This window comes from Felis catus, chromosome C2 (assembly GCF_018350175.1).
Source record: "Felis catus isolate Fca126 chromosome C2, F.catus_Fca126_mat1.0, whole genome shotgun sequence".
Classification (NCBI taxonomy): Eukaryota; Metazoa; Chordata; class Mammalia; order Carnivora; family Felidae; genus Felis; species Felis catus.
Window position 1 is genome coordinate 146,651,477 of NC_058376.1, and position 12,877 is coordinate 146,664,353.

General features: G+C 40.0%; 1 long non-coding RNA gene across 1 annotated transcript in view; it reads left to right on the top strand.

The window, feature by feature from the left end:
• LOC109491564 overlaps nt 1-12,877 on the top strand; it is a 43,126-nt gene that overhangs the window by 16,810 nt on the left and 13,439 nt on the right. The window lies entirely within an intron of this gene.

The following is a 12,877-nucleotide window of genomic DNA, read 5'->3' on the forward strand; positions in this document are numbered from 1 at the left end:
ATCAAACTTTGAAAATGCTCTTACATAACTGAAGAGATCCTTATTTCAGCTATCACGTAAGCTATGATCATCATGTTTTCCAGCGTGGCTTACTCAAAATATCAGTGTCCAAGTTCACGGCCAGTTGCTGTAAAACTTCAGATGCCTCGTAGAGAAATACTTTGGTTTGCAACTCAAGCTGCTTTTTTCAGTCAACATTATGTTTGTGAGATTTTGCATTAATACACGTAGTTTTAGTCCATTCATGTTCAATGCCAAATTGTATTCCATTGACTGTGTATTCCGTTTTTGAAATTCATCCTTGTATTAATGAAGTTTGTTTTCAATTACTTCAGTTTGCCATCCCCAAACATCCTTTTTCCTTACCTTGTCTTCTATTCTTGAAGGTATCCTAATATCACTCCCTAAGAGACGTGTATCATGGTTGGAGTTTGTTCCCAACTTGTTAGGTACAGAGAAGGACCCACAGGGGTGATCTGCTGCTTCTCCACAACATCCCATTCATGATAAAGGCCAAGATTATTATAATAAGAGAAACATTCAGGATATTCTAGTCTGGGCCAGGCTTGGTGGATCTTGACTAGCTTGCTCATGCATCTGTGGTCAGTTAATGAGAGGCTGACTAGTTTAGGATGGTCTCACATTTCTGGAGGTAGGCTGGCTGCTGGCCTGGGGCAACAGCAGCTGGCCATGCCTCTCTTCTTCCAATAGGCTCCAAAGGCAGAGTACCAAGAGGGAACAGAAGCTCCCAACACCTTTTACATAGAGCTGTATGGTCTGAACTGGCACATTGCTTCCTCTACATTTTATTTGCCAAAGCAGAACAATGTAGGCAGTTCACCTTCAAGGGCAATATTCCAGCTATCTATTTCTATTTAACAAACCACCTCAAAACTTAGCAGCTTAAAACAATCATTATTTTGCTCCCATATCTGCCATCTGGTCAGGGCGCAGTGGGGACAATTTACGTCTGCTCTATCAGATGTCAACCAGCCAGCTCGACAAGGGCTGGAGGACCCACGTCCAAGATGGCTCAGTCACATGGCTGGCAGTTCTCCCTATGAGACTCTTAGAGGGCAGATTAGCTCCCTTACAACATGGTGACCGGTTCCCAAGAGCAAGCATCCCAAGAAATAGGAAACTGCAAGTGTCTCGAGGCTCGGTCCAGAAACTGGTACAACACTACTTGTACATTGTTCCTTATTTCAAGAAGTTACCCCTCAGATTCATGGGGCACCCAGGTGGATCAGTCAGTTAAGCATCTGACTTCAGCTTAGGTCATGATCTCACGGTTGATGAGTTGTCTGTGCTCACAGCTCAGAGCCTGGAGCCTACTTAGGATTCTGCATCTCCCTCTCTCTCTGCCTTCCCTGCTCACATCCTGTCTCTCTCAAAAATAAATAAACAAAAATTAAGAAAAAAAGAAGTTACCACTCAGATTCAAGGGGAGGAAGCCTAGGTCAATCTCTCAGTGAAAGGAATGTTAAAGAATTTGGGGGCTATATTTAACAGTGCTGTAGGCAGGCTCCAGACTCCACCCTGCTGAGAGAGGTGATAAGGTCACCTTGTACTGGACAAAAGGCATAGAGACTGGAAGAGGTGAGAAGTTGCAGCCATTTCACAATCAATGGAAGCAAGGAGGGGGGGAGATTTCTAGTTCAATATTTTTTCTGCTCCTTTTAACTAAGCTATTATTTGTCTCGGCCTTATGTTAGCTATAACTTATCAAAAGGTAAATTTAGAAATGCCACTCTTCTCATTTAAATGGCTTAGAGGATTTTATATCGAAAGGCTTTATAAGTACCTCCCATTCATTTTGAAATAAACGTTAGTGCTTTAGCTCCCCTTGAAAGATGTGAAATCATGTTTTATTGATGGGATAACTATTATGCAACAACAGTGCAAGGTAATCATCTTATTCCACTTGATGAGATGAACATAGCCATTTTTGCACAGAAAAGACAGTGAAGTACTCAATTACAGCTGTGTGATCAGTATAGAATCTCTCATTCGTATGAACTGCAGAATCGTTAATTAGCTGTAGAGCAGGAAACTCTGTAAGCCATGGCCACCCTGAATTCTCTTTAGGCTGTCTTCCCTCTGCCTTATGGACCACAATTGAAATGACCTAGAGGCCAGACAGGCAGAATTAGCCATTGATTTTCCCCAATCCCATTTATGCCCACTCACACAGGGCTCCATGGGACACGGCCACTTCAGCAGGGAGGAAGTTCTAAACAGCATTCATCAATTATATTCCTAAATCCTGTTTCCCTTTCCCAGGCAGCTACCTGATTTCAGGAAAAAAAATATCTGACCTTCTGGAATTCTTAAAAATAAAATATCGATAGCACCCACTCAGTATGGTTTGATAATCCTAGTCCTTTTGCTTCAAGCAAATATCACCTCCTGGGGAGCAATGAAGCGGCAATAGCTATGATCCAGTGAGCCATGATTGAGACAGTTTGTTTGACTCAGTCTCTGTATTATGTGCCTCTCAAATTCTTTCAGTTAGGACTGTATTTGGCAATAAGTAAGAGAAAATCTTACATGTAGTAACTTTTAGAAAGTGAGCATTTTAGGGGCACCAGGGTGGCTCGGTTGGTTAAGCCACCGACTCTTGATTTCCATGATTTCAGGTCATGATCTCATGGTTCATGAGATTGAGCCTGTGTGGGGCTCTGCACTGACAGCACGGAGCCTACTAGGTATTCTCTCTCTCCCCTCTTTCTGCCCTTCCCCCACTCATGCTTACTCGCTCTCTCTCTATCTCTCTCAAAAAAAAAAAGTATTTATTTAAATTTTTTTTTAACGTTTATTTATTTTTGGGACAGAGAGAGACAGAGCTTGAACGGGGGAGGGGCAGAGAGAGAGGGAGACACAGAATCGGAAACAGGCTCCAGGCTCCGAGCCATCAGCCCAGAGCCTGACGCGGGGCTCGAACTCCCAGACCGCGAGATGGTGACCTGGCTCAAGTCGGACGCTTAACCGACTGCGCCACCCAGGCGCCCCCCAAAAAAAAGTATTTAAATTCACCAAGAAGCACAGTCATCTCACAGTCCCATGATACAATTAGGTGCCTACGGTGCTTTCATTTTGAATGTCCTTATTTTGTGGTTTTCATCCTCATGTTTGTCACTGCGATATTGCAAGTTGGCTCTTTTGCTTTTGGATTGAAGCTACTACGGTGATCTTCCTAGAGGAAGTCTGTTTGAGATCGCAGACAGCAAAGAGGAATCACAGCCAAGACATGAGAACATAAAGTAGAACCTGGACACTTTATTTTCCTTGGTTAAGCCATCCCAAAGACACTCTTAAAATATTCATATCCCTGGCCTTTTTAATCTCATTAGCAAACACAATCCCTTTTTGTGAGATAGGTTGGGAGTGAGTTTGTCTTTTGGAACTGAAAGAAGCTGGTACAAACCCCTTTTTGCAGGTGAAGAAACATGAAGATCTCCAGATCTATCTTAAAATATACGTATAAATGCTTATTGCATTCACATAGCAAGAATTCATACAGTAAGAATTTGGAATGTAAAGAAATCCTGGGCAGAATTTATGGGAACCTGCAAAAGTGGTATTTAGAGAGAAATATATAGCCTTGAATGCTTATAATAGAAGTAGAGAGTGAAATTTATGGACCTAATTGTCAGCGTGAGAATTTAGAAAGAAAATGCAGAATAAATCCAAATAGAGGAAGAAAAGGATGAAGAAAAGAGCAGACATTTATGAAACAGAAATCAAAGATAAATGCAGAGGATAACAAAATCATAATGGAAATTTTAAAAATATGTATAGCTAAATTACAAGGCAATACTATCAAAACTTGTGGATCGAAACAAAACTGATACTTGCGAGGAAATGCATAGGTTTTTTTTTGTTTGTTTTTTTTTTTTTTAATTTTTTTTTCAACGTTTATTTATTTTTGGGACAGAGAGAGACAGAGCATGAACGGGGGAGGGGCAGAGAGAGAGGGAGACACAGAATCGGAAACAGGCTCCAGGCTCTGAGCCATCAGCCCAGAGCCTGACGCGGGGCTCGAACTCACGGACCGCGAGATTGTGACCTGGCTGAAGTCGGACGCTTAACCGACTGCGCCACCCAGGCGCTCCGGAAATGCATAGTTCTAAATGCTTACAGTGAGGGAAAAGCCTGGAGGATAATTTGCTAGACATCCAACTTAAGAATTTAGAAAAGGACAACAAAACAAATCCAAAAAATAAGAGGAAGAGGAAGATAAAACAAGAATAGACCAAAGAACAGGATCAAAAGCTGAAGGTTGGTTCTTGGAAGAGGCTTTTGAGGTGGACAAAAGCCTAGTGACATCAAGCACCAGGGAAAAGGGGGAGGGGCAAAAATAAATAAGAAGAATGAAAAGAAAGACATATAAGCAGATTCACCAGATTAAAAAGAATAAAACATTGTGAGCAAACTTGATGCTCATGAACTTGACAACAGATAAAATGGACAACTTCCTAGAAAAGTATGATTTTACAGTATTGATTCAAGAAGAAAAAGAGCTTGCCCAGTCCAAAACCATTAAGGAAATAGAATCAGTAATTGAAGATCTTCCCACAGGCAAGGTCTTATTTTCAGGAAGATTCTATCAAATTTTCAAAAAAACATTTCATTCCAAAATATACAAACTCTTCCAGAGAATAAAACAAAATATTTTTAACAGCCTATCTACTTAAGGAGAGTAACTCTGATCCAAAATTGAAAAAGAACATGAAAATGTTCAGTCCATTTTATTCATGGAGTATCTTTATAACCCAAGGGTAGAAAAGAATTTCTTAAACAAATGACAAAAATCACTAAACATAATAGGATTGATAAATCCTACATTAAAATTTATATCTGTTCATTGAAAAACATGATAAAGTGCATCAAGACATCACAAAATAGGAAAATATAGTTCAAAATACATATAACAAAGGATTAATTCCTAAAATATAGAAGAATTCTTCAAATCGATTCAAAAAACAGGTGAAAAAATTAAAAATGGGCAAAAGACATGAACTGGTGTTTCACACAGAAAAGATTACAGATAGCAAATAACCACAAGAAAAGATGACCTACTATATTACCAATAAAGGAAATACAAATTAAGATCATACTAAAGTATCATATTAAATACACTAGATAAGCAAAAAATCAGAATACTCTGATATACTCTGATAATACTGTGCCCTGAGGGATGTGAGTTGATGGAAAATTTTCTGTACTTCTGCTGGGAGGGTAAACTGTCAGAGCAACTGTTGCAAGCAACTTGGCCCTCTCTTATAAATTTGAGCATTCACGTATCCAAAGACAGTTATTCCTTGCTTCAGTACACCTTAGGGAAACTCTTGCCAAAATGTACCGGGATACAGTTACTAGAATGCTCATAACAAGTTTGTAGCAAAGAAGAGAATAGTTGGCAATGTCTGTCAAGAGGAGAATGGGTAAATAAATTATGGAATATTCACACCAATGAATATTTTAAAGCATCACCCATTGAGTGAACTATAGCTCTAACTTGGAATGAATCTTAGAAACATAGTATTGAGAGAGAAAAAAAGCAAGAACTAGAAAGAGACAAACAGCTCATACCTAACTGTGATGAGAGTATCTAAAGAGCAAAGGGTTTTATGAAAAAAAAAATCAAGAGAATGGTTACCTCTGAGGTGGGTGATGTGGCACAGTGAAGGGACATGGAAGTATATACAGGCAGACTCCATACTGTTAATAATATTCTAATTCTTGGGGCGCCTGGGTGGCGCAGTCGGTTAAGCGTCCGACTTCAGCCAGGTCACGATCTCGCGGTCCGTGAGTTCGAGCCCCGCGTCGGGCTCTGGGCTGATGGCTCAGAGTCTGGAGCCTGTTTCCGATTCTGTGTCTCCCTCTCTCTCTGCCCCTCCCCCGTTCATGCTCTGTCTCTCTCTGTCCCAAAAATAAATAAACGTTGAAAAAAAAATAATATTCTAATTCTTAAGCTGGGCTGTGGGTATACTACAGGTGTTCCATTTATTGTTATGCATTATAACTTACATATATGTTATACATTTTTATTATGTGTATACCAAATATTAGATTATAATTTTTTATTTAAAATGAGAGATAAGGGGAGCTTGGGTGGCTCAGTCCGTAAAGTGTCCAACTTCAGTTCAGGTCATGATCTCACAGTTCTCTGCTGTAGGGACAGAGCCTGCTTTGGATTCTCTGTCTCCCTCTCTCTGTCCCTCCCTTGCTCATAATTGCTCTCTCTCAAAAATAAGGAAATAAGCATTAAAAGTTTTTTTAATAAATAAAATGAGAGAGAGAAATTATTTGGAAGCTACCTATTGAACCAGGAAGCTTCTGCAGCAATACTGTCTCCAGGACCATGCAATCTGTCTACAATACACAACAGAAAAATGAATGCTTCATTCCTTGCACTCTCCTCCATTAAACACACCAAAATGAGGTTGGAAAGATGTTTGGCAAGCTAGTCCACAGCATCCACCCCGTATGCTATCATCATTATGATTCAACATAGTATTAGAGGTGTTCGAAGATGGGGAAGGAAGAAAGCAAGTAGTCATTGTTTGAAAATTATGTGATCAATGACATAGAAAACCCAAGAGAGTAATTGTGATGGTTAATTTCATGTGTCAGCTTGATTGAGCCACGGAATGCCCAGATATCTGGTTACACGTTATTTCTGGTGTGTCTGTAAAGGTGTTTTCTGGAAGAGATTAGCATGTGAACTGGTGGAGTGAGTAAAGCAAATCGCCATCCTCTGTGTGGGTTGGCATCTTCCAACCCATGGAGGGCCCAAATAGGACCAGAAGGTGTAGGAAAAGTTTGTTTCTCTCTCCTTTTTTCCCTCTGCCTAACTGAATTGAGATATTCGTGTTCTCTTGCCCTTGGAATGGGAATGACATTATCAGCACTCATTGTTCTAAGGCCTTCAGACTTGGACCAGTACTGTACCACTGGCTTTCCTCAGTCTCCAGCTTGTAGACAGCAGATTTCAGGACTTTTCAACCTCTACAATCATCTGAGCCAATTCCTTACAAGAAAATATCCTAATCTCCTATTGGTTCTGTTTCTCTAGAGAACCCTAATACGATGACCAAATTATTAGAACTGCCACGTTGAAAAAATTTTACAGCAAGCCCATATATACCCACCACCTAGATTCTAATGTTAACATTCCACGAGAATTGCTTTAAGACACATCTATCCATCTATCTCTATCCATCAACCCATCTTAGTCATTGCAAACATCAGTGTACTTCCCCCCCCTTAATATGTTCAAGTGCACATCATTAACTAAAGTTCAATATTTCCTTCTAGTTCTTTCCCTTTCAGGGTAAAATGCACATTATTACATTTGATGCATGCAATGAATGCACAAATCTTAAATGCACATGCACTAATTTGACAAATATATACACGTCTGTAACCAGATGCTTACCAAGATATAGAGCATCACCCTCCCTTGTCAACCCCTACTCCCCACCACAGTCAACAGCTCTTCTCATTTTTTCCCATCAAAAAAAAAAAAAAAGAATTCTCTGTTCTACAACTTTATATAAATAGAACCATGCAAAATACATTCCTTTGTTCTCAGAATCATCCATGCTGTTGCCTGTCAATAGTGTATTCCTTTTTATTGTTGAATTGCATTCCATTGCATAATTACACCACAATTTGCTTATCCATTCTCTTATTGATGGGGGACTGTTTTCAGTTTGGGGCAATTATGTCCCAAACTGAACATTCTTATATAAGTTTTGTGTGAACATGTTTCATTTCTCTTGGGTAAATACCACAGAGTGAAATTTTTGTGCCCTAAGGTTATTTTTAGTTAAGAGTTTAGTTTTGTAAGAAATTCTCAGATCTTGTCTAAAATGGTGATTTTACACTCCCACGAACAATTTGCGGTTACTCCATGTCCTTGCCAACACTTGTTATGGTCAGTTATTTTAATTTTAGCCATTCCAGTGGTGTATAATGGTATTTCATGGTCATTTTTTTGCATTTCTCTAGTAAACAATTATGTTGAACATTTTTCCATGTGCTTATTGGCAGTTCAATCTCTTTTTTTGTGGTGCGTCTATTCAAATTTTTGCCCATTTTTAAAATTGTTTGCCTTTTGTTACTAAATTTTAGGAACAATTATACCCTAAACACAAGTCCTTTGTCAAATATCTATTTTGTGAATATTTTCTTCCAGTCTGATGCTTATCTATTAATTTTTTTATTGGTGTCATTGATGCACAAAAGTTTTTTATTTTGATTTTAGCTCTGAATTTGACTTTTATGGTCCATTTTGAGTTAATTTTAGTACTCAATAGTACCTTTGAAAAAGTTTGACAAGCTGAATTTTAAATTTTATGACAGAAATTTCTAGAAAAAAGAGACAATTTTTACAAATAAGTGCAAAGATGGCCGACTTACCCCAACAGCAAGATATAGTTCAAAACCACATTATTATTAAGATGTGTTATGAGCTCAAGAGAAAAACAGATCAATAAAATATGTAAGAGTCCAAAAAATGGGACCAAAGATGAATATGTATATTTTCAGATGTGTGTGTGTGTGTGTGTGTGTGTGTGTGTGTATACAACAGAGTTGGCATCTCAAATTAGGAAATGATTGGATTATTTAGTAAATGGACTTAAGAAAATTTTCTCATCAGTTGGAGAAAAATGAAGTTGAAACCCATATCACAACATATACATATACATATACATATACATATACATATACATATACATATACCTAAATTGAAAAAGGTAAAACGATAAAGGTAAGAGGAGAAAATATATGAAAATATCTCTGAGAACTTGGGGTTAGAAAGGATTTCTTATACATGATCCCAAAAGTATAAAGTGTAAGAGGGAGAATTGATTGATTTGACCACATCAAAATTAGAAAAATTTCTCTAACAAAGGACACAAAATTGTCAGACAGGTGATGGACTGAGAAGATATTTGAGCCATCCATAACCCACAGGAGATTAATATCTAGAACAACTAAGGAATTTTTGAAAATCAGCAAAAGAAAGAAAAGAAAAATGGGCTACGGATATGTGTCTTAGTTCGGGCTGCTATAACAAAGTGCCGTAAACGGGGTGGCTCATAAACAACAGAAAATTCTTGCTCTCAGTTCTGGAGGCTGGAAGTCCGAGATCAGAATGTCAGTGTGGTTAGGCTCTGGTGCAAAGATATAATCCTCCTCAGGATTATATCTTCACATGGTGGAAAGAGAACAGGCTAGCTCCCCGACCTCTTGTAAGGCCACTAATCCCATTGGTGAGGGCTGTGAACCATTATGACCTAATTATCTCCCAAAGTCTCCACCTCTAAATACCATCACACAGGGGATTAGATCTCAACATATGAATTCTTGGGGGACATAAGCATTCAGTCCATAACAATGATTCAGAACTTCAAAAACTGGGATACGCAAATGACTTAGAGAAAAATGAAGAGATACTCAATCTCACTATTAATCAGAGAAATGCTAAAAGATAGTAAGATTCAATTTTGTATTGAATTGTCTAGTATTGACAATAATAGAAAGCTGGCTCCTCTCAAATGCATAAAGGTTACCTAGTCCAGACAAAGTAATGAACAATTGGACGGTATTCATTTCTGGGAATACATTCCAGAGAACCTGTCGTGCAAATCCATATGGAGACATGTGCAGGGATGTTTATTTCTGCATTACATGGGAAAGCAAGATTCATCTCTAGAAGAACATGTAAGTAAAAGGCAACAAATGCACATGATAGAACGCTATGAAAACTGTAATAGTCAGGAGCAATAAGGTAGATTACCAAGTATACATAAATAGTTCTTAAAAACATAACATTGAGGAGTGCCTGAGTGGATCAGTCGCTTGGGTGTCTGTCATTGCCTCAGGTCATGATCTCACGGTTCGTGAGTTCGAGCCCTGTGTCGGGCTCTGTGCTGACGGCTCAGAGCCTGAAGCCTGCTTTGGATTCTGTGTCTCCCTCTTTCCCTGCCCCTCGCCCACTCAAACTCTGTTTCTCTCTGTCTCTCAAAAATAAACATTGAAAAACAATTGTAATAGTCATAAAAAAAGAACAGCAACCATACAGTTAAGAAGGTATTGATATTGATATGACTGACCTATTATCAGTGACCAAGTTAGCTTGACAGGACTTACACCAGTAATTGTCAAATTCTTTGCCAAGTCCCCACAAAGGGAGCACTTCTTGATTATCCTCTAGAATTGTTTAAGGTTTTTTATTTTAACCAGTAAGTATGTAATTCCTTGTATCTCCCTTTTGAAAACCAGGTCATATTTTCCCCAGCTTTCCCCTTCTTGTGCCTCTCCCATTCTCCAAAAATTTTCAGAAGTAAAGACAATGATTATAGCAATACTTTTAAAATGTGAAATAAAAACCTGTGAGTTCCTTCAAGACTCTGGACTATAACCCAACTGAGCCTGTTTGGGTTAAAGCATTTAAAGAAGCTTTGTGATTTTTACTAACTCATTAATATTTTATACCTTTTCATACAAAGGCATGGATTATTCAGCAAAGGCCACAGCCTTTGTAAAGGGCTTCAGTGATTTAGAATAATACATAAAGTATAAACACACCACTGAGGCAGAACTAGCAGAGAAATAAGAAACTACTAATTGTATATTCAGCTGACTATATTTAAAAGGGATTTACATGGTGATGTCATGAATAAGAGTCAGAGAAGTGAATTCTACTTCCCACTTGTTCACTCAAGACCTTCAATTATAAAATGCACAGTATTTGTCAGGATCAGATGAGACCATGGATGTGAAACATCCCTGTAAACTGCGGAGTAAAAAAAAAAAAGGAGAGGGGGGATATTTTAACTTTTATCTCTCAGATGTGTTCAAAGAAATGGGAGGGTGCATTGGACAAAATGTTTTTAGCTACATATAAGAAACAACCCAACTCTGCCTAAACAATGGAAGGAATTGTAGGTCGAATCATCAGGAGAAATCCAAGACTTTACCCATTAATATTTTCCTCATCCCTGAACAATCCCCTCCCCCCAATTCTCCTCTGAACACCACCCCACCTTGAGTTGTGAACCCAAAGACCGGGAAAATCATCTGCGTCCATGACTTTCAGTTGCCGAACCCCTCTCCATCGTCAGCTCACAATGGTGAGGTTTCCCCAACACGCTCATAAAACCAAATATCCAGTGCCTTCTGGTCCTGGGCGCACACGACCATTTAGGGTCATGTGATTTTACCGCACGTGCCCTGCCTGTCTCCCTTTTTTTGGAGTCTGTGACCTATATCACAGATTTCCTCCTTGCCTCTGGCTTATCTCCTCTTCTTTTACCAATTGCTCTGCTTTGCCCAATAAATTCTGATGCGTTTCTGGCCTCTCCTCTTGTTCCTATTCTCCTGTTCCAAGTTCTCAAAGGCTTCAAGTACTGTCTTATGTCAATAACCCCCACACATAAAGAGATCCCAATCCCCTGTATATGTCCTTTTCCCTCCAGGCATCTCTAAGTTACCATCGATAGGTCCCTCACATTCTGGCATCCAGAATCAAAGTTCTTGTTATTATTATTCTAAATCAGAATAAAAGCAAAGCACTTGTGGCTTTCTGGACAGATGGTATTAAACCTTACGCTCACCCAAGACAGAAACTTCAGTAGTATCCTCTACACCTCTCTCTCCTTTACCTTCCGTATCCGTCAGTGACGTGGCTCTTTCTTTAACATTCTTGCTCACGTCCCCCAGTGCGCCCCCTGGTATGTGCCCAAAATACCTTCCTGGATTAGAGCTCTCCCCCTAGGTGGCCTCTCTGTTTCCATTCTGTGCAATGTCTGCACCTAATGCAAAGGAAATGAAATACTAAAAAGCTGAACAAACCACTTCCCTACCTCAAACCCTGCCATGGTTCCCCACCGCATAGCAGTAAACCAAACTTCATCTAAAGAGGATGTTAGGTGAGCTAGTAGACAGTACCTGCAACAGCCTCCTTTAAACTGAGACAGGGAAACCGAAGGACTCCATAAAAATCCGCTTTTTGCTCTTTTTCCTGCCTGTCTTCTTGCTAGGACCTGCACCCCCACCCCACTTTACACATGCCTCGTAATGCAAATAGGCTATGTCCTCCTTGTAAGGGACAAGGAATGAACGATATCTTTAGAATAGATCACATCTAAGGAAGGACCGGCTGACAACGACCGCATGAAGCCACCATGTGTGTGTTTCAGATCGCGGCACTAGACAGCCTGATGTCAAGACCTCCTGGCTCTGAGGAATAACACCTGGCCCCTTGCCTTTGTTCTACCCGGTTCCTGGATGCCTGAGAGGACACGTACACGAGACCACCACCCTCAATCAAAACCCCAGACCCCAAATACAGATGAAGCTTTCTCCTTTCCTTCCTGAGTCTTCTAGACACTCTGTCATTCTCTCTATACCTTCTATAAACTCTGCTTTCACCTCCTGCTGGCTGGCATTTGGTTTCCATTCTGCTCACGTGCAGCCAGTAACCCTCTTGGCTGGTTGTGCAGGACCCCCTCCGGGTCCTCGGAGCCAGCCTGCTGCCACCAAAACCAGTGAATGACATCAAGTATTGTAGTGAGTTTCAAATCCAGTTCCTCCCTCCACCTTGTATCTATCTCCAGCACCTTCCTCTATGGCCGATTATACCTTTGTCTCACTTATTGTTCACAACAGCTTTAAGAAGTAGGTCCTTGGGTCACCTGGGTGGCTCAGTCGGTTGAGCATCCAACTTCAGCTCTGGTCATGATCTCACAGTTCATGAGTTCGAGCCCCACATCAGGCTTGTTACTGTCAGTGCGGAGCCCGCTTTGGATCCTCTGTCCCCCTCTCTCTGCCCCTCCTCTGCTTGGGCTCTCTCAAAAAT